The following is a 24237-nucleotide window of genomic DNA, read 5'->3' on the forward strand; positions in this document are numbered from 1 at the left end:
ATAATTCATTTGACCGATATTAACCAAACAATTTTATTCTAGAATTATTACCTGTTAAAGAGAATAATATCTTGAGAAATTCACAGGTGACTACTTTTTGACTATTAATGATTTGTAAAACCCTAAAAATCCTTGAATTTGCCAGTTGCTATCTCTCTTTAGCCCAGCACAATAAAATTGCTCATGGTAGGCCTACTCTAAAATTTAGTGGAATTAAATTCAATTGTTGACTCCCAAATAATATGCAATGAATAAAATGACACCACTGGTCACTTTTTAAGCAGCCTGCTTTTTTGAACAGAAGGACTCCAACTAAACTGTGTGGTCCATAAAAATATCAAACAGATTAAATTGGGCTTGTTAAAGGCAAAGAATGTTATTTCACGAATATAAGAGACAATGTCAGGTCTGGGACTGGATGGATTAGAGAGGACAGATTGCCAGAAACCAAGGTAACAAAGAAATGAAAATGTCTTCTAAGCACACTGAAGCAAAACAAATGATTGGATTTGGGATTTAACAAAATATAATCTTATTTGTCTTTGTTCTTTCACCAATTCTTTTTTTCTAAACTAAGACAATATGAATTTCCACTTCTTGAGCCAAGATTTTCTGTTATGGAAACGATTGCTGATAATTAATAGCAATACAGAGAAGGACGTTATCAGTAGTTTGGCACATTAGCTTTTTATCCTTAGAGAATGCTGTATTTACAATAAATTTTAATGCCAAAATTATTTTCATTTCTTTCTGGTAAAAGGTAAATCAAATTAGAGAAGATTATTGAATTATATCTGAAGAATTAATACTTTTTATTTTAGGGATTTAATTTAGCAGTAGTGTCTACTTTTGAGTGAAAATTATCTTTAATAAGACAACAAGTATTATCCGAGAACAACTGGATTTTTTTTTCAAGTTTGACAATTCAATGTACCAAAGCTAAAGCTAATAATTTATACCGTCTGAGAACAACATATTTGTTTACAATTTGTAGTTAAATACTAGTCCCAAAATTAAAAATTAGGAAATTATCCTGATATCAAACAGATCTTAGTTAAACATATTATTAATCAATGCTGGAAGCTATTATCCAGCTCTCTGGACGATGTTGCTGTCACTTTGCTAGCTGAATAATCTGTCACTCTATCAAAAGTTTTTCATCTTTGACTTTCTTCATATGTCTGGAGTAAAAACCTATCTTTCAAAAGAATGTTAAAAGAGCACATGAAAAGCTTGTGCAAAAATAAACTCTAGTACCTCGGGCTTCTTAATTTTTATACTGTAATACCTTCGACTTTTCTACCTTGACACATTCAGCATGGATTCTTTGATGAAAAGAGAGAGAAATAAATTACACATGGAATGAAGAGAACCTTTATTATCATTTTAATAGCCCACAGACACATAAAAGGAAGCTGTGTTCACTATGTGGTGGGATCTAAATCTAAAAATATTCACCGACTTAGTAATAAAAAAATGTAATATGATATGAAAAATAGAAACCGTTTTTTTGAAGCGATGTGAATATGCAACTTTTCGAGGCTTCAAGAAAATTTAATGAAGAAAAATAAAATGAAACCATTAAACGACTTTGTAAATAACTAGAGTTTGCTCTTCCTATGACATTTTTTAACTTAATGGAAATACTGAATATATCCATAGACTATCAGAGATCATGGGGAATGAAACACCAGCCATCAGAAATAATCAACTTTTACGAACAGCTTCATAAGCAATCGTTCAAAACAGCTTCCCCCCACACACCATTTTTAGGAGAAGGCATACAGATTAAACCTGGATATAATACACAGCTTTGGTGGTTGGCATTGGATTGGAATGTTATTTATTTCTAACCTTCTTCAGGATATACTTAGATTGTTTTCTATTGAGATCATGCATTTTCAGTGTGTGGAGATTGCCTTCAGGCTTCCTGCTTTTGTTGGGTAGTGGTTTTGATGTTTTGAATGGGGGGAGGGAGTGATGCCTGGGACTCTTCCCACGTGCTTCCAATTATCTGTACATTATTCTATATTCTCTGCCACCGAGATGCTCTTGCCAGAGCTGTGATCTTTCCAAAGCAGCATCCCATTCAGACGTGCAAAAATGAAAATTAAAATAGGAGGGTTTTTTATTATTATTATTTGAATGACATACGACCTGTTCAATGTTTGCATTTAAATTGGCCAGAATAATTCAGCTCTGGCTTTTAATTTCAGAAGGGTTAATCACCCTAACAAAGGTCAATCAAACTTTAATCTTCAATAAAATTGCTACAGCCCCAATCACTTGCAGGACATTTATTACATTCCTATTTCCATGAGAAAAAATGCATTGCTTTCATTATGCACCACTAATCTTCTAACTCTTTATATTAGCACATTTTATCAAAAAATATTAATTCCTTTGAAACTCTGACAAGAGTTCATTTCTACACATATCAGGAGATAATCCTGTCTAAAAGAACGGGTGCATCAGCTGTGAACCACTTTACTAACCCGTTCTAATCCTCATAGACCTTTGCTACTCCAACTGAGTTCTTACAATAGCAAATCTCAATTACACAAAATATTATGGAGGTTTAGGTTAAAACAACATTATATTATTTTGGAACTTAATCTTCCCTATTGTCTGTGATTATGCCATTCATCTTCGTGTTTCTGTCCATAATGTTTACTGCGTACAAAAGTTATTGATTCAGAGGAAGCAAATGTTAAGCATATTTGAATAGCAGTAGGAAGACTTAAATTCATTAATTCATTCACTCGATAAATATATATTGAGTGCCTATTATGTGCCAGATACCAGGAGGGGAGAGAGATGCAAAGTCCAAGAATAAAAAAAGTCTCTATCATGAGAATGAAATTCTCTTCTGTAAATGATGTCCAGAATATAATACAATAATGATTTAAACCTTCACTTTCAGCTTGTCTTATCACCGTCATTCAATTTTAGAGAAGATTAAAGCAATGTAAGCAAAATTTACGCAAAATTTCAATAAGCAGTTTTTAAAAAATTATCTGGATACTTAAAGGCTTAAAAATTCATAACAGCTATATACGATGTCAGAGAGGTAGCAGATTGGGGGAGGGGGGGTTACCACTTTGTGAGGGGTGTAAATGTCTAATTATTACATTGTTTCGTACACCTGAAACTAATAAAAAATAAAATTCATAATCCCATAAAATGATTCAGGTTTTATAATTTGAGAATAGGAAATTTGATTGTCAAATTCTAAAATGAGTATACGGAATATCTAGCCTCCCGTGGTTAGGAATAAAACCACGAGAAAGCTTAAATGGCCTTATTAAAAATATACATGCTGTGAATTAATTTGTTTCGAAAATGTTATTTCATGATGTTTAAAAACTGCTGTTAACACAAAAGACAAACAGCAATGGGCAGAAAACACATTACTGCTTTTTTTTTTTTTTTCTATGATACAGTGGCCTGGATGACCATATAGGGAAAATAGAAGAACCTTTCCGTATGGCTCCAATTACATAGAAAATTGATTGCCTTGGTCTTATAGCTCTGGTGTGACACAGCATAAATAACCCAAACTTTGCCTTCTGCATATTTTTTGAGATGCCTTCCTCTCTCTGTACTCAGAGGAAGCGCACAGGCGTATACACACAAGCACATGTCTCTCCCCACCCCCACCCCATCAATATTCTCATTCATTCATTAGCAATATGTGATGACTATAATTTGGGAAACTCCCCGGAGCTTGAATATTCAATCAAGCAAAGCAAATCACAGTGAAAAGAAAGTACAGGTATAACAGTCAATGGCCAGAATGACACTGGGGAATAGCACATAATTTCAAGAAATACCGGTCTTCTTAAATGTTGTTAAAAGCCCCAATTACTGTGTTTAATTAAAATCAAGACTTCAGCCATCACTTCCCCTACTCTGAGCATTTCTTGAAACTAAAATAGAATCTCTATCTTTTCTATAACTATGCTTGCTTTTTTTCACTCCTATAACTAGGTTGACACAATAGAATAAAGCAGAGCAATGGCTTTTACATTGTTGAGCAAAATAAACCCAAAGCTACACAATATAAGTATTCAACTGATATTTGTTACCAAATAGTTATTCTGAAACCTGATAAAGATTAGCTAGACACAACAGACAAAACATTGCTTTATATTTCATCTCGGTACCGAAAGCTACTCCATTATATTTCTGAATTTCCAGATTTGGAAAAAACCCAAAGCTTTCAGAAAATATGCTTGAACAAGAAACATACAGATCTTTCTATAAATCATTTTGGTCATGAAACAAAAAAGAATCCACCAACCATCAAACAAAAACCTTAATAAGAAAACCCAGGATGTGGAATTATGAAACAAACATACCTTTGGCCGAACAAGTTCACGATTTCTTATCTTGCCTTATACAGTTTTGCCGTTCCACATTGAGCAAAAGTCGACTCCGTGTCCCTTGTGATCTTTGTGACAATGCCATCATATCATTGGCAAATTTTTTTTATTAAACTTTGCGAATGTAGTAGCAACTTTGTTAATTATGATATTAGCCAGCTGGTGGGTACAATCAGTCAACCGCTGTAAAGAAGCCAGACAAAAAGACATCTAATCATTGCAACCGGAGCAGATAAATTTTGTTCCTTTCTTATACGTGTCACGGATTCTATCCCTTCTGACCCTCTCCTCAGCCATCGACTGTCAAATTTAGATTCTTCGAGCTCCCAGCTTCCCTTTATCCCTGCCTTAGATCTGAAACTCCTGGTTATCAGGAAGACACGCGTCACCAGCTGTCTCAGAGCAGGAAAGCAATCAGGTGAATACTACTTATTATCTTGCATTGCTTTGCGAGCAGTGACAAGATTGATTTGGGACCAAGAATACATTCAGCTCTCAGACATGTCGTTCCTAGGGTCTGAGTTCAAACGGTAGGGTATGTGCAAAGTTGTAATAGGGAAGACTTCAATCCCAGTGCTAAGGCTATGGGATATTAAAAATTTAAGGAGACTTTAAAAAAAATCTATCAGAGTTCCTTTTTCAGATGCCTTTGCATTTTCTTTTCCACCTCTGTGCTCCCTTAGTAACGTCTATGGGCAGACTGTTACCCAAAGGAGCAAGCTTTATGGCTAAGTAGCCTTACATCAACCCACGGAAATGCTATTATGGCATTATTAAGTTGTCTCCACCTGTCCCTTTCTCAGCCAGAACAGTACTCTATAAATTCCAATTCTATAAATTCCAATTTCTGGAACGTATCCTGACCTAAAAGTTCAAATCACATTTATACAGAATAATATGAGGAACTAATTTGGGCATCTCAGTTAAGAATCGCTCATACAACTGTGTATTGAGAGACAGACATCTGTTTTTACATCTTAAAACAAATTTTCCCGTCAAAAAAAAAAAATCAGTCCATTGAAGTCATATAGAAGTGTGTTATCTATCAATCAATCCATAGGTAGATACACACACATACATATGACAAATTTACTGAAATTTAAATCCATATCAGGTAACATTCATAACATTCCTATAAAATGATATAATATTTCTGAAACATTCAGTTAAAAAGCTTGATCTGCATGTAAAGACATTAAATCAAAAGATTATTTACTGACAAATATTTTTTTCCCATGGAAACGTTTAAGCACCAGTGAAGTAAAAATTGAGCACTGCAGAGACTAAAAAAGAGGAATATACAATATGATAATAAAGTTATATCCATCAACAAATGAGTAGGTCTTTCTGGGATGGAAGAGTTTAGGGAAAAGTTAAAATGCAATTTTGAAGTGCATTTTACGTAAGAAATCTATATATTTGGCACCCTAACAGGACCCAAATGGTTATCTCTACCTGTGAAATTTGCAGTCATAGTTCAGTGTGTGAATACATCATGGTATATACCCTAAATTTACATTTTATTTTCACATGAGGATGTTCCCGTAATGGAGGGTCTAAAGTCCCTGCACTTGGTTTATTTAGCCTAACGTGGGAAAAACATAAACATGTTTAGATGCAATGTAAGATATATGTAATAGGGTTAAGATGATTTAGGGACTCCCAAAACTATAGAGAAAAATACTTTCATCCTAGGAAGATAAAAGGGTTTCTTTAATCCCACCAGCACAGAGACGGGAGGGGAAAAATAGAGTTTTAGGAATTCTTAGAAATTATATATACACATATCGCTTGCTGAAAGTAAGATATTCTTTATCCTTTATGCCTTGGGCTAATAGTAGGGATTGAACCAGATTCCATAAAAGCAAAAGAAGAAAGAAGTTAGAAATGTTTGAGGACAAGAGTGTGTTGTAGCACAATGACAAACACAAAAAATCTTAGATGTGACTCAGTAATGTTCTGTTGGGAAATGAGCTGTGTCCGTCACATTCACAATCATAAACTAGGTGACAACCATGGGGCAAAACGCATAGTAGTTTCTCAAGAAATACATGTTGATGAAGAATGATACTTTTGTTGTATGCACCGATCTCCTAAAATCCCAATTCACATACTTTTAAAATTAAATCATGCAATAAAAAATCACGTTTTAGGCCTATGCTAATTACTATGGATTAATTACCATATAATCATTCAAACTACACCTTTAAAATACTGAAAAACAATTCAAACCTAAAAATGAGAAGAGTTCAAAAAAGACATTTACGATTACAAAAATAAGTGTGTCAATCAAGCTATTTGCTCCTATAAAAATAATTCGAACTCAAAAAAAAAAACACACACAAAAAAACTGGTGATGGATGTTAACTAGACTTATTATGGTGATCATTTCACAATATATACAAATATCGAATTATTGTGTTGTAAACCTGAAACTACCATAATGTCATATGTCAATTATATCTCAATAAAACAACCACTACCACCACCACAACAAAAAAAATAATTCGAACTCAAAGTTAGAATGAGTTTAAAAAGCTGTGTACTCTTGGACAAAAAAAAACTTTTTTTCCTAGGAAATTCAAAGAGAATATATTACTTACACAAAATTTTTCACTGTTGTAGCATCTAAAGAGAAAACGGAAACAAGCTAATATGTCCTCAGTGAGGGAAATTATTAAATAAATTATAGCAATTACGCATATGCAGTCATTATGTGATAATGAGGATGATTGAGAAAAGCAACTTCTCATGACTATACTGAATCAAAAAAGCAGAATACAGAATTGTAGATATATTGATTACTGAGTAAGTACATTTGAACAAAGTTTGAAATGCCAAAATAGAAAATATGTGCTGTGGGATTAGAAAGTTCTTTTACAAAAGCATATCTTAACGCCATTATAATTTTTAGTTTCAAAAAACTTAGGAATAAAAGACCCCCATCTGTAAAATGGGAACAACACCAATAATAACACTATCCTCCTAAGAGGGTTTTGTATTAAACCTGATAATGCATATAAAACCTTTCGCATGTTTCCAGACTTGCAGTAAATACTCATTATGTACCTTAGTTATTATCCTTCTTATAATGACCAAATAAATAGTTCTGACATGTCTGTTTATACTAACTACATCTTTTACTTTTTCTATGAAACGTTACCCAAAAGTCACTGAATTAAACGAGCCAATATAGAACAAAGACAACTCAGTATTTCGAACATAAAAGATAGGCACAGAATTATGGCCTAGATAATAAAATTGATTTACAAAATAAAACAACAAAAACAACCAACAGATACATGTGACTTCAGTTATAAATTATACTTTGCATAAGACTGATAATCCTTTATAATTTTATAAGAACTCGTAAAGAGACCTTATAAGGTCTTATAAAGAGAGCTCCAGTTTCGACTTGCCCATAAAGAAGGACTGCTGGAAACTGAAGCTGAGACAGGAGAAATTGACCTGGAGGAACTGACACCTTGAAGTATCTCAGTGCTCTTCCTTTTATTTTCCTGCTGATTTCTGCTCCCAGTGGGCACAAATTCCAACTCAGAACAGAATCACCTAAGGCTGCTCTTTTTCTAGGGCATGCATGCCAGTGCCACACATCACAATGGGTTATTTATTATACATATAAATACAAAGTATGGGTGTGGAATTTCGTAAAGGTGGAAGCAATCAGCAAGATCAAAGCATTCTAGGCTTGGAAACCATGGCCTTGGAGAACCGCATGGAAGTATCCATTGCGGACCCATACAGACCACTAAGCCACACTCTGCTACAGATGCTTTAATAGATGTGCCACCAGTGGTCTTCCATTGGCCGTCGCAATAGCCCTTCCTAATCCTTCTGATCACTTGAGTGTGTTTCATTAAGTCTCATACGTGTATTTATTTCATCTCTGCCTTCCAGCCTGCTGGATGTAAATTCAAATGCCTAAATTCCTGTCCTTGTTATGCTGTGGTCTCTGGGGTCTGACATCCTGCTTCCTTGCCATCCCTGGCTCCCTGTTTACTAGCTCCTGCACTTTGGGCAAGTTATTAAACCTCTTTAAAACTCTGCTGGTAAAAAACACAACAACAGCTTGTAGTGCTATTGTAAAGATGAAACAATGCATGTGAGTTACTCAGCCCGTAGTAGGAATCCAATAAATGCTCTGTCATTGCTGAAGTAGCAACAGAATCACTGGGAAGCGGCCCGGCCCAGCAGTCAGGAACCAGGGATCCAGAATCAATCTTCTTGGGTCAATTCAGATCCTCGCTTTCTCACTTAAATAATTAATAATAATAGTAGCAATAACTTCCTCATAAGAATGAAACGACTCCTGTAACATACTTACCACATAGTAAATAATGTTTACAATTATTAGTATTACTCTGCCTAGTATGCTAATTGCTTATTTGCTCCTCATAGGTTAACTATTATATAGTAGCAATAAGTCAGGGTTTTGTGAAGACCTGAGAATACATATATTCACGTATGTTTGACAATAGATGGACAGGGACCCTCCTTGCCGTACTACTTGTAATAGCAAAAGACTGAGAATGATCTAAAAAGTCACCAAAGGTAACTGGTTAAATAAGGTGTTTTATATCCATAGTGTGTATTTTTTACCCATGTAGCCATAAAATGAATGAAGTAGTGACATGAAACTAATTCAATGGCACATTTTAAGGGAAGGAAGAATGGTGCAGAACCATGTGTGCAGAACCATTTTGTTTAATAAGAATTTTGTATGTAATATTTAGAGAAGATCTCTGAAAACTATTCAAGAAACTGCCAACAACGGTTTATCAGAGAACCTGAGGCTCGGGGGGCAAGAGTCGAGGGAGAACTATTCTTCACAGTATTTTCTTTGCTATTGTATGACTTTATGTGATTTCATGTATATATATTTTTTCTTTAAAAACACGAACAAATATCACAACGTAAATTGTTTTTGACTATCCCTACTTGAATGTGCAGTCTACTTCAGTTCCTTTCTAAGAAAGCCCAGACACCCTCTACCTTTCCATGCTAGTGGAGACGATGCACCATCTGCTGTCCTCAGCTGATCCGCACGACACACGGCACTGTTTTTCTGCACCAAACGTGACCTTGATACCGTCTGCTTCCAACTCTCATTTCAATGCTATTTTCAACTGCATTTGTTTCATGAGTTGATTTTCCTCACCCAATAAATGCCAAAATGTTGCTATTCCTACCTCAATTTCTTTCTCAAAGGATGTCTTCCTTAGGAAGGATTTAATTCGGCACGTGAGAGACAAACTGCATTCTTAGATTCTGCACAATTCTAGAATCATTTCAAGGAAGGAGTCCTCTCGTCCTGTTCCAAACGTACAGATGTTGGTCCTCAGACAAGCAGTTCATTCTTAAGGCTAAGTTCCCTAGATGCTAGCAGGACGACTAAAGCCAAGGGCTTCTAATGGGGCACAAGATATTACATAGCACACACTCCTAGTACATAATATAAAAAATATGATACATGTTGAAGTGATAACCTTAAAGTTTGATGTGGGATTCAAACTTAAGATTTTCCTTATCTTTTCAAATATGCAAACTTTAGAACTCACTGCCAGTTGCAAATATTACCTAAACAAATGTCAATGGGTACCTTCATAGGAATTTTTCAAGTGTTACATTATCTCCCTATTTGAAACAAATAGTCTTTTCTACTTTTCGAAGCTACAGCTACTGTTTCTCCGAAAATAAGACCTAGCCGGACAATTAGCTCTAATGTGTCTTCTGGAGCAAAATTAACGTAAGACCTGATATTATTTTATATTATATTATATCATATTATATTATATTATATTATACCCGGTCTTATAGTAAATAAGACCGGGTATTATATTATATTATATTATATTATATTATATTATATTATACCTGGTCTTATAGTAAGATAAGACAGGGTATTATATTATATTATATTATATTATATTATATTATATTATACTATACCCGGTCTTAGTAAAATAAGACCAGGTCTTACATTAATTTTTGCTCCAAAAGACGCATTAGAGCTGATTGTCCAGCTAGGTCTTATTTTCAGGGTAACATGGCACCTGCCAATCACAGCTAGTATACATCAGAATGCTTGGCTTTACAATAGGTTGATCTTAGGCAACCTGTGTCTTCTGTTGCCTCAGCTTTAAAACAGCACTGAACTTCCAGAGGAAAGATGATGATGAAACGGGTTAGCTAACATACTGCACACACGGCCCACACACGGGAGCACATGGCAATGGGGGCGCTCATAAGCAGCAGCGTCCCTGTCATCATTCTTAATTGTGAACACCATCAGATGGTCAGCCGCAGCTCTAGGGTATAAAAAAATGCTGGTTCTTTCCACCTGTTAATTTTTCTTTTCCAGAGCAAATGCTATCCATGAAATGAATACACGTTCACACAGCTCCTGGTAATACTAATCCTATATACCAGCATTCCTCAAACTTTCATGATCATGTAAATCACTTGGGGGTCATGTGAAAAATGCAGATTTTTGATTCAATAGGTCTGGGGTGGCACCTGACTGACTCTCCACATTTCTGACAAGCTCCGAAGTGAGGCTTTTGTTGCTGGAAGTGGAGTTTCAAGCTTATATACCACCATGGACTTTAGAGGGTAAGAACAACACACTTGTTCATGACACAATAAACATTAAACTACATGCTTATGTGAACAACTAAATTATAATTATTTTCTTCTCTCTATTATGCTTACCTTGCTGAACTGCACTTACTTTTCTCAGTCCTAAAATAAAATGCAAGTACACAATGAAAGTACAAGTACAATTTCCTCTTTACCGTAAGTCTTGGTGGATACAAAGGCAAGGGGGGAAAAAGAAGTCCAATTATATCATTCATAATGTAAGGTCACATTTATGAAGACTTTTTAAGTGAAAAGGCAAAGATTTTAGCGTTGAGATATTTTAAAAGACTGGTAACTGTTTTTCTTTTTCTTTTTTCCCCTCTCATTTTATAACACAAACATATAGTCACAGTTTATAGTTATTCTGTTTGGCCCAACAACAAAATAGGGTATTAACAAAATCCTTTTTCTGTGATCTGTGTATTTCTCATGTGTAACTAAATATTCATATCTGTTTCTAAAACAACTACTTAAAGTTAACAGGTTTAATGATTAAGAATATTGTTACCCTCAGTAAGCTAATACGTATATCCTAACTCTTAACAATTCTGGAAGTATTTGTTAAGCTTCCATTATTATTTTGCTATGAGCTAATTCCTTTTATTTATTTGAGGATAACTGGTGAAAAAAAATAATAGAATTTGAATATAGCGAAATAATACTCTAAATTCTAAAACCCAGCATCCAGGCAAAAGCTTACTAGAAGCTATGTGGTCCTACTCAGTTTTGTTTTGTTTTTCAGCCTTCATTTGTTTATTTTTTTTACTGGATTCAAGGTAAGAAAATATTTACAACACCGCCACGTACCAGACACACACTCAAAACATTTTTGAAAAAAAAGTATTCATCAAACGACATTTTCTATGTGCAATGAATGCGCTTTGATATTCTTTCTCTTACCTTTTTCTTTTGTTTGTTTTTTTGTAACGCTGGTTATGATCTACTAAGTGGATTTCATCATCCACTAATGGGTAATTCAGACTTTTGAGTTTGAAAATAACAGCTTTGGGTAACTTTTGGGAGCTGACGCTGATTTGATGGAAGTTTGTGGATGCAAGAGATGTTTAAGAATTGAAGCTAAGTCTTGACAGTCATAGACCAAAGGCATGGTCAGAGAGCTCATAAAGGGTTAATAGTTAGGAACCATATCTCCACCAAGACACACAATATAAATGATTTCTCTCCTCCCTTCTCTTAGGATAATATAAGAAAATCACCTTTCCTATTTAGGTAGAATAATGGAGTTCAAGTGAATCACTCAATGACTATTAGGAGGTAATAAGCAAGCAAGTTAAGAATGATTCTGAGACCCCCCCACCACTCTCTCCCTGCTTTCAGTGGGAGCCCCGTTCAGCCACTTACAGGCATGGAGCATGAGGGGGGGCGTTCTCGCAAGTCTTCCCTCCAACCCCCTCTTCCTCCGACCGCCTGCAAAAGAGTGATTATGGCTCAGAATTGCTGAACACAGGGAACTGTGCAGGTAGCAATTCAGCATATTTTAAATAAACTCTAATATGGTAAGTAAGCTGCATTGACCTAGGAGTCAGTTATATTAGTGAACCAAATAGACATTATTCTAACTTAAACCAGGACTTTTAAAGACTTGAAAATCACAACAAAAACATGGAAATAACATGAGATGTGGGTTTATGCTGATACCTATCATGAGGCAAAATCGTACCTTTCAGAAGTTCAAGCAGCACAGACTCGTTCTAGACTAAGGGTATAGGCATTTTTGTTGCCATTTTATAGAAGGGGCGTAACAATCAAGTAGGTATATGAGATAAGAAACTAAAGCAAAGTCAGGGAACCTAAATGAAGTGCATCGAAAACCACATACCATGTTTCCCCCAAAATAAGACCCAACCAGAAAATAAGCCCTAGCATGATTTTTCAGGATGACATCTCCTGAACCTAAGCCCCAGTGAGTCTTTTGGAGCAAAAAATAATATAAAACCCGGTCTTATTTTCGGGGAAACATGGTATCTTAGCTTGTCTGGTTGTTAGGTCTTTTCTTTGCAATGGCAACATTAACAAACAAACAAACAGAAAGCACATCCCAGTGGGTAGCAAGACACACAGACTGCTTGGAGGGGACTAGTGCTATCTTTACTGGGTCTCAGAGTAGTTGTGCCTGAAGGAGGATTGAATAACCTTTCATATTTCCTTCCTGCACAGTTATTCTCAGATTCCATATGGGAAGTACAAAAATAGTGAAAAAAAAAATCTCCCTAGTTCAGAGTAGGGTACCACGCGGGGGCTTGAGAGACGCTTTTGAGTGAAAAGAAAGTTAGCTGAATATTTTCACAACAGCAATATTTTACAGTTATGAGTAAGGATCAAACTCCTTACATATTTTATCTCTAAAGGTTTCTAAGAAAAATGTTTATTCTGACAATTCACTAATAGTTATTAATATATTTACTGTCTATATGTTGGTACAAAGATATGTTTAATAGACTAGAAGGTCATATCACAGTATTCCTCCCCTTAAAGAAAGACCTTTCCAGAACTCTCTCAAGGGCCTCTGGCTCTTATAAAACATCAGTGTTTTGCTTAGTGGAAATTATTCTGACAGCTTTGACATTACATTATCGTCACAAGATCATGGTACACTTCAAGACAAACCGGGATTCATGGGGAATTAAAAATAAAAAGAATTAATACAGGTCTCCAAAATACCAGATTAGACTATCAAAGGTTACTCAGATAAAAACTTGATATTTTCCAGGTGAATTAATCAAAACTTTATATGCTTCCATGTGGGTAAAGCAAACAATTCATGCTGTTCTCTCAACATCCCTCTACTCCTACCTCACACAGGAACCTACACACTTCAATTTAAAGACTTGTTTAAAAGAAATGATGTTATTTTAGCATCCTATGACCCAGAATGATTTCTCCATATGGATTAGTTTTGATTCTTTTTTTTTTTTTTTTTTTTGCTGGCTATATAATAATGCAAATTTAATAGCATTTAAATGAGGTATAAATTTAAGAGCTGGAAATAGAAGGTAGAGCTCCAATTCTAGTATCTGGGTTTAAGTACCCTTTTAGGAGTTACCAGAGGGTAAGGGGGGTGGGGGTAAGAGATGAGGGTAAGCGGGATCGAATATATGGTGATGGAAGGAGAACTGACTCTGGGTCGTGAACACACAATGGGATTTATAGATGATGTAATACAGAATTGTACACCTGAAATCTATGTAATTTTACTAACAATTGTCACCCCAATAAATTAAAAAAATATATCACATCTTTCAAAACTATACTTACACAAATTTGACTGAAAACCCAAGATTAGTTCTGATTCTAACTGATTTTCTTGGCAATTCAGTCTTCCTCACTCCCATCAAAAAGAGGAATATTGTCCAGCAGTATCTCAATAGTTCGATGGTAGATTTTTCTAAGCAGGTTGTATACCTTTTGCTCTGATGTGGCCTATTAATAAGATATTAAGCTGCCGTATAACTTACTAAATTGCAAAGGCTGGTCCTGCTTATTTTCTATGCAACTCTGATCCTACAAAGCACATACATATTCACACTCATACACACAGAGTTAAATACTTTCAAGTGTGGGGGTCCCTCACAGAGTAACATAATTAGATTGCTTTGCGATTGTTTTTCAAGAAAGTTTACTATTACCAAAAAAAAAAGTCCAAAATAAAAGTTTGTACCTGAGTTTTAAATAGCAATTTTTATTTGCTTGTATAATCATCCATTTATTTTAAGAGCAGCAGCTAGAATGGGAGTTTGGAAGACTATGCGTTAAGAGGAAAGATGAAACAGATGCAATACACAGTTAAGATCAAAGAGCCCCATCAATTCATTCTGAGTCAAAATCCAGCTGAGCCTCAGAACCCTGTCTGCATAATAAGAAAGGTTGACTAAAACATAAGGATTAAACAGATGAGCTGTCTCCTGTGGAGGCGTGGGAGAGAAGCCCCACTGAGACACTTGTAAAGACACTTTGGAAGTGCACACCTGCTCCTCCATAGTCAAACCTACAGGAGACCAGTCTGGCCAAAGACGTGCCACTAATGTACTAAATTGCTAGTTTTAAGAGAATGGAATATATGTCCAATGGACGTCTTTTTTATTTGTCACGATGTTTTCAGTCCAAGAAAATGACAAGTTAATAAATCACCTCCTTTTTTCCAAGGTGACTTGCCAAGTGCTTGCTGTTCAAAATTGAGAAAAAAATAGATAGTGCTAATTTTCCTATGTCGTGAAACAATATCAGAGACATGCCTACCTTATCATCAAAATGTTTTCCCAATGAAGAATGCTTTTCTTGAGGCAATCTTGAATACATTGGGAAATACATGAGAGTTTCATTTTCCATTCTCAGGAAATTATTATTTTTAGTAGCATGAAGTATATACCAATTTTTATGAACACCGTGCCACCTTATAGTCATAGCCATGCTAAATTATATAATTTCGTTCTATATAGCAAGAATACAGAACAGGAATCAAATGCACTTAAAGTTCTGTGCCTGTGACAAATGTTACATTTATTCTACTGATCTCACCACCATGTTATGTTGTAGCTACTGATAAGAAATTATTCTGAACATACAAACAATTTTCTTTTAAGAAAGCTAAGCAAGCTGGGCCTTTAGCAACATAGACCTACCGGGAAAAAATTGTATGGAGTTATAACACTAGATTTCAAATAAAATTTTAAAACTTTACCTTTTTTATGGATTCACTTTCTCAATCACTGCATGTAGGGTGGTTAAACTATGTGATAAATAGACGCAAGTATAAGGTGAGCATTAGGGGTTCTTTTGTTGTTTGTTTTTGTTTTTGTTTTGTTTTGTTTTTTGTTTAATTCACCAAAACAAGCAATCTAATTTGAAGTAAGAGCAATGGAGCCTCTCAGGAGTAGATCAAGTTGCAAAATGTCATGAAGTGGATTCATGGGGTTGAAGTGCAGTCTTTGACCTGCTCCCCAGCAGTCTAATTACATTATAACTCACTCACTCAACCAACACATTGCTATGGTGTTGATTAGGTGTACGGCACTATGCAAGATAGAGAATTTCATGCGAACCAGAAGGAGCAATACTAAACCCTAAGTATCAAACGTTTGATGTGAATAAATGCTGTAGAACTGGACCACTCTGGGAGGAAAAAACGGAAGTCTTCATTGAAGAGGTGAAATTTTTTAATTTAGGACATGAGGGATGAGGTACAGACAGAAGTGAAGAGGAGGGAAGTGGTTTTCTTGGGGGAAAATACAGAGATAGAAGAACCTATAATTCAGTGTGAGAGACAGCATGTCATTGCATTTGGCTAGACTGCACAGAAACATGTGTGAGGTTAAAAATGTAAGAAAGTCCATTATAAGGAGTCTTTATCATACATTCATATTCCCACCCTAGTCTTTCTCAGGATGGAGTCAGGAGAAGCACCTGGCATTCCTACTGAAAACTCGGATGATTCTACCCACAGCAGACATTGTGAATCAGAATCTTGAGGGATGAGAGCTGCGAAACTGGATTTTTGAACAAACTCACTAATTATGAAATTATTTTTAGTCTCTTAGACACAACAGGGAACCTTTACAGTATTCAGGAAGAAGTAAACTGAAGGGTATGTTAGAAGGACTTTGGGAAGGGAGGGTTGGGGAGCAAGAAGAAAAAGTGGGCAGGAAGTCCAAATAAGAATTTCTTGTTGTAATCTGGGTGTGTGCTAATAATAATAACCTTTGCTCCAAATAAACATCAATATTTGCATTTCTCTCAAAAGCCGAAGCCCCAAATCTCATCAGAATTTCCTGTATATCAATATTCCATGTGTTTTTAAGAACAACTTTGAAGTGCAACTTATTTCTGTAGGAAATTACTGTTACCTTAAAAAAAACCACAACCCTTTAAAGCACACTATTCAACTTCAGATAACTCTAAGTACCCATTTTCAGAAGGTCTCACTTGATTCTAATCCTTTAGATAAATAAACATTAGTTTGGTTAATCCTTAGAGATATTAGCTAATCATCCATAAATGCTATCATATCGGTCAAAAATTAAGAGAATAAGTAAGTCAGTGCTAGTGAAGATACTGGGAAAAGAGGACTAGTAATATCCATGTCTGAGAGTTTAAACTGACACACCACACTCTTTAACAACAACAAAATGCTTCTAAACGTCTGGCTGAGAGAAATAACTGCAGAAGAGTGTGAGAATAAATAGATTGCATGAACACACCTGTGCATATGTGCACTCACACATACACATAGATGTTCATATAATCACTAATTTACAGAAGAAAGGTGGGGACAAGGACAGCCGGATGGCTCAATTGGTTAGAGCGAGAGCTCTCAACAACAAGGTTGCTGGTTCAATTCCTGCATGGGAGTGTGGGCTGCGCCCCCCTTAACTAAAATTGAAAACGGCTACTGGACTTGGAGCTGAGCTGCGTCCTCCACAGCTAGATGGAAGGACAACAACTTGGAGCTGATGAGCCCTGGAGAAACACACTGTTCCCCAATATCCAATATTCCCCAATTTAAAATTAAAAAAAAACAACTTAATTTTCTTTTTTTTTTTTTAAAAAAAAGGTGGGGACAGTAATTGAATAATTACATCAAGGTACATATATCACAGAAAACTATGGAGTTATGCTCACAAATTCTGAAAATCTATGTGTTATTATGGAATAATACTCAAGATAATTTAAAAATCAAATTATAGAAAAATATGTATAGAATAATACAATTTTTATTGAAAAAAGCTATTTTCTTATGCGTATTAATGTATTTGTTTCCTTGTTTATAGAAGAAGCTCATTTAATAGTAGAAAATTTGAACAACAGAACAAGAAATGAAGGATCGGGCTTTCACACTTCAATTTACACGTGTCTGTATCACTTACATTTTTTAACGAGAAAAATTCCTCTAACTTCAAAAAACTTAAAATTTTAACTTTGAAGTAGATATAAATTGTATTTACTGTTTTCAAAATCTATTAAATGCTTGCCATGTATTTTAAATAACTTGTGAAAACAGTGCAACTTTTCAAGACGGTGTGGAGGGGAAGCTGGCTTCTTTTCATTTTGATTAATGAATTCTTAAAATTACTGGTATTGCAGGCTGTAAAAATTATTCAGAAAAGTGAATGATGTACATCTTGACTTCTACTTTACAAAAACCTTTCTAGTGTAATTAATCTATCAGTTTTTCCATTTGATGAATGAAACTTTACATTTACATCTTTAAAGAGCAGAGTCTGAAATAAATACCTACATACAATATTACAGTTTGAAGACTAGACTACGTAGTTATGCTACTTGATTATTCATTAGATATCTTTCATGAGCCCACTTTCACTCATTATCTGAGTTAATACGATTAGATACTTGGTTTCCATAAAATATCATAACATAATATATGGGAATGCTACGTATGAATAGTTATTTTACATTAAAGTTTAATAGCAATTCATTTTCAAAATGACATCCAACAGATGCTATTTTAGTCACTTGATACTTACTAGGTAAAAGATTTCTTTTCTACACCAACATAGCAATTTTATAAAATTAACATAAAACTATTTCATGTGTTTTTTAAAAGTCAGAACATTTCTTTTAACTTTTAAGCATTATAGAAAAAAAAAACATAACTTCAACATATAGTTAGGTAGATTTATGTATTTCCCTAGTTTCAATATTCAATAGCAATTGGCTTTAATCTGAGTTCTAGCTTTACTCCAACTTTTAAAAATATGAAGGGAAAAGTAAAATATAAAATAGTTAAGGTGTAAATTAAATCACATTTTCATATATTTAATAGCACCAATGGAACACATGTATCCTCTGCTGGCTGTATATGTTACAGTGAAAGGAACAGTATTACCAAGCCTATTCACATAGGAAATAGGAAGGAGAAAAATGATTCACTGTAGTTTCATGGTGTTTGATGGCAACTAGCAAGTCCTACGGCTCTTATTTTACTTAAATTACTTTTAAGATCATGTTTTATTAACTGTGAGACTACTTAAGCAAACACTAAATTCTGATCAATACCTTCTTTCCATAAATGTAAAATTCGAGATTTCAATAAAGTTAAAAAAAATAACAAGATAAAAAATTTTCTCTAAATATATGATCAAAGGAAATAGTCAAGCATAAGTATGTTAAAAGTGGAGATTTCATTTCTCCAATATATGGATCAATGAACACTTTGAATCCAAATTTGTAGTCAGGTTGATACAGAGAATACTGAGGAAGAACCAAAAATAATTTGCCAATAAGGATCTTATAGAAGAGACAAGGCACATACCTGTGAAACAATTAGAAAATATCATAAAATAATTGAATGTTACTATGTGGAGTACAATCATAGAACAAACGAGTGGGCCACAAAAATAAGCATAACAATTTCTCTGGTGTTTCCCAAATCCTTAGACATGGTCATTTCCCCCCATAATTATAACCAACATGTAAGCACGTATTTCAGAACATGTAAATATCTTCAACTTCAGCACTGCTAGTTTTTTTTCCCCTCTCCCCAACCACACCCAGGACTTACCACCTGTAGCCATGTAAGAATTGCAAAAATTAGAAGTAAAAATGGTCAAGCTCCACGGCACATATTAGTACCTTAACAACATTGTTTGCAATGATGATTTTTATTTCTTTCTGCTATCAGGGAAACTTCCTTTATTTATTTAACAAATACTATTACGTCCCTATGCTGTGTTAGGTACTATAATTGGCACAATGTTAGGTGATGGGATAGAAGATGAACAAATGGATAAGGTCTCTAAACAGATATAAGGTGTTTTTAAAGTTGCTTTTTTTTTCCCGAGAAAGTAATTCTATAGTTTTCCCTAGCAATGTTTTCCAGGTCCACTGTAGCTATTTTCATACGTTAAAATACTTACATTTTGTTTCTTATTTCAATTTGCTCTCAAAAAATACAAATAGCATACACCCTTTATATACATGAAGCTTATGACATGTATGCATGTTTTGTGTTTGTTTAATACCTTTTAGGTTATAAAGTTAAAGCTACTGGACAACAAGGAAGAATGATAAAACAACATACTAACATCTGTTCCAGGTAAGGCCTTATTGTAAAAAGCTTAGAATTGAAAGGAAACCAGTTCAATTTTAAATTGAGCCTATGTAAATTATACCAGAAACATAGACGGCTCCCCACAGACTGCGTGGTATTTCACATTTAGTTGTCAACGACCATGATTTACTTTTGTCCTGACTTAACTGAACAACTGTCCTTCAATATAAATAGTATCACACAACATGCCCAGGTGTGCTGGGGGTGGGGGCTAAGTCATAGCTTTAGGTTTGAAAACAATTACTATTAACTTTTTTTAAGGTTTCACAAAATCAGCAGGCCCAAAGTATTGAAACTAATCTTAACTTCTCCCAGTGTTTGTGCAGCTGCAGAATACAACTTTTCATGTTTTCTCAAAATGCTTCTACTTCATCAGCAACAGGCGAATTTACTAACTTCATTATTAATTCAAATGATTTTTTAAAATTTTTGTAAGTCCCAAGGTTGTCTCACTAAGATGAGCTTGCTCTCTCTGTGTTCCATAAAATATAATCAATCTCTATTATAGTCATGAAAATGATATTTGTCACTTGCTGAGAAGAAAAAAAAAATCAATATATCTTCCAAGGCTGGACAGGCATTTAATGCAATGAATTGAAGTCTGTTAGAGAAATTTAGCTTGCCAGGGGTTTCGGAGAAGCTAATCAAAATCCAGAAAATTCACAGAATGTTGGCCAATAAAATGTATAGTTGAGCCATAGAAATTAATATTTGGGCATCAGAATAACCTGTCATCTTCCATCCTGGCAAGTAAATGGATTTAGACAGGCAAATCTCCAAGGGGTTACCATTTTAAAAAACAGAAGTGAAATCCATACTCCACGAAAAACACTTCTTGAATATGGCTGATAAATAAGAAAAACTTCATTCTCTTTTTCTACAAAATTTACCAGGTAGAAATCTGCTTTTAGAGTTGCAAAATTGTAAGAAACTTTCAAGGTGAGAAACCTAAAGGGACATTGTCATTGGAACTATGTTGGCTCTGAGCTTTTTTGTAGCTATAAATTATTGCAGAGGTTAACTATAGAGCAAAAATGGTCTCATAGGGTTGGAGACTCCAAGGCACAACTTGTCAGTCTCTCACTCTGAGAAGACCCCCCCCCTTGACCCTGTTCTTCCAGCTTCTGGGAAGTTACCTTCAGCAAAGAGGAAGCTTGCCCCCACACAACCTCATGTCTACAGAATAACTCTTCCAAAGAGAAAATTCTGTCTTGAGCTGAATTCTACTTTTAAAAAAATGCTATTCTTTGATTCTAGTTCAACACTTGTAACAATATATAGTCACTCTGTTGCCTTTCCTTCGAATCAGCCCCTTCAATGCTTGAAGTCAGCTATCATTTATTTCCTCCAGCCCTTTTCTTTTCTAGATGTAACCTACCTCCTTCCTTCACCCATTTCTCCTAGCACACCATTTACAGTGCACGTGGTTTCAGAAAATCCATGGTGTTATCTTCTCAAGACACTCCAATTTACCAATATCCCTTTTAATTTATATCACCAAAAAAAAAAAAAATAAACATAATAAAACACACATGTGCAATAAGCATAAACTCCATTAAGAGCCCTGATTTACTGTAGTTGGAAACAAAATATAAAAGTGAACTTCCTCTTTCTTTCTCTCTCACAGATGCTTCAATGGATTTGTTATGGATTGAGTTTATGATTAATTATTAGGTTGGTGCAAAAGTAATTGCAGTTTTTGCAAATTTTAACCTTTTAAACCACAATTTCTTTTGCACCAACCTCATACAACAGACGCTCTATGAAGGTAGGAATTCTTGTCTGTTTTGCTTACTGCTCCGTCTTTATTTATTTTTATTGATTTTTTTTTTTAGCAACAGAAAATAACTAAATTTAATACATATATATGCATAGGAACCCCACATAGTTGAGAGAATCAGAGGCCCCACATACATGAGAGCACACAGTATGTGTTCAATATACATATTTGGTGAACCAATGTAAGAATAAAGCAGTCATATACTAAAGCTCTTAGATCTTTGCTTATTTGCAATGTTGACAAGCCAGGTCCCTTCCATTCTGTACTCATGAAACTGATATTTTAAAAATCTAAGTATAGGGCTTTGTATCTGCTGAATATGATCTTGGTTTATACCAAATATTTGCAATCGCTAAAACTATATCCAAATGCATACACATGAACAAAAATTAACGGTAAAGCAATGGTTCTGGTTAGCCGAGGAGGCTTAATAGATCTGAAGTCATTTTTTCATGGTCACATCCCATAGTTTTCAACTACAAAGTAAACATATTCTATAAGTTAATTCATTCCACTTATAATTCTATTGTAATTAGTTATCCCATTTACTTTTCAAAATGATACCTATCATTTCCTACTCGAGACAATTGAGGCATAGCAAAATTAATAACTTGCCCTGGGTCACACCATAAGTAAATTCCAGCGTCAGGATTCAAATTCAGGTACAATAGGACCAAATCCTATATGTGTTTCACTGTCCCATGCTCTCCTTTCTAGAAAATCAAAAGATACTGTGAAAGGGAGAATGATGGCAAGGAGAGAGTCACTTTTAAATAATTTGTGTCTTCCTGATAAAGTACGATTTCCCAGAGAGTTTATCATAAGTTCCCAGAAACCATTCTCCTCAAGATATTTTCCCTTCTGTAGTCTCCAGTTTCAAACAATTAGAGGTCAAAATATTAAAAGAAATTCAATTTTAAAATTTATGTCAAATTTTGAATTTTCATTCCTATAATCGAAGAAGCTGGTTGAGGTGGAAAACAATAACAAAGTTTAGTAGAGGAGAAACAAGGTCCCGGGTATGGACTCCATGTGAATACATTGACAAATCAACAACTAAATTCAATTTCCAAAAATTGTGCATGAAAAAACTAACAAAGAAACAAACCCCAGTACATCCCCTTGTTTGGTGGGAATGAGCCAAGATAGACTAGGGATAAACTGATTTTTTTTTTTTAATTGACCATTTTCATGGGTGTCACATAGAGGGAACATGCATGACAATTGTTTGTATCACCTACCAGGTTTCTGGAAGTAACTCCCTATGTGATAAAAAGATCAAGGCAAATTTGACCAATAAATTCAAGCAACTGCCAATTTAGTGAAAATATTCCCCTCAAATAGGCTAACATTCTACTGAGAAAAATTGGATAATCACAATGTACCAATCTATTTAACTATCTTGAAAATTCAATTTCTTATTAAATAAAAGCACATGATAGTTCATCTTCATTTGCAGCAAAATCTGTGGATGTTCAATTCATTTTATGACTTGCTCAATTACAAAGTAAATAAGTGACTCATGGAAATCATTTATTAGCTGGCAACAATGAAAACCAAAGATCTTATTTTCTCTCCAGCTTAACCTGCCCCTGTCTGGTTTTCATGAATAGGATTATTTAAAGCTTCCATCTATTGCTGGCATTGGTAGGAAATGTTCCTCATAGCAGTTTAACTGTAACTCACCAAAATTACAAAATTGCTTCATTTCTGAAGTCACCAGACAGAGCAAGTTAATTAAATGTATTTCTTTGGATCTAACATGGCAGACCACTACATCTTAAGAGAGCGTTATACCAAGTCTTCTGTGTATATGTTTCCTCCATTATAAATCTCAAAATGTAAGCATGCATATGTTAACTGATCTATTTATTAATTAACTTACTCAACAAACCTTTAGTGATCACCCACTATGTGTCAAACACTATGTTACATCATGGGGATTTGAAGAAATAAGGCACAATTCCTTTTCTTTAGGTGGGTACAGTCTAGTGGGTAAGACATAAACATGAGCATAAAATTTCAACACAGTGGAGTAAAAATAGCATTACAGAGATCATTTAAGCTCACAGATGTCACCAGTACCTGGAAATGTGAATATATTTATTCTATTTATTCTAGAATATTCTGACCTTATTCAGTCTCTGTGTGGGTGTGTGTGTGTGTGTGTGTATGTGTGTGTGTGTGTGTGTGTGTGGAGGGGTGGGTAGCAGTAAAAAAAAAAAAAAAAGGAAAGAAAGCCACAGAAGATATACCATCTTAACTGTTTATCTAAGAGGATTTTATTAAAAGGTGATATAAGGTGGTTTTTCTTACATGGTAGGCTC

The 24237-nt window shown here is 34.7% G+C and overlaps 1 long non-coding RNA gene across 1 annotated transcript in view; it reads right to left on the bottom strand.

Moving 5' to 3' along the window:
• Positions 1-24237, bottom strand: part of LOC117028066 (uncharacterized) — a 65792-nt gene that overhangs the window by 25270 nt on the left and 16285 nt on the right. The window contains exon 6 of the long non-coding RNA XR_004424061.1: positions 4362-4568. This is a non-coding gene — a long non-coding RNA (uncharacterized LOC117028066). The remainder of the gene's footprint in view (positions 1-4361; positions 4569-24237) is intronic.

This window comes from Rhinolophus ferrumequinum, chromosome 10 (genome assembly GCF_004115265.2).
Source record: "Rhinolophus ferrumequinum isolate MPI-CBG mRhiFer1 chromosome 10, mRhiFer1_v1.p, whole genome shotgun sequence".
NCBI classification, from domain to species: domain Eukaryota; kingdom Metazoa; phylum Chordata; class Mammalia; order Chiroptera; family Rhinolophidae; genus Rhinolophus; species Rhinolophus ferrumequinum.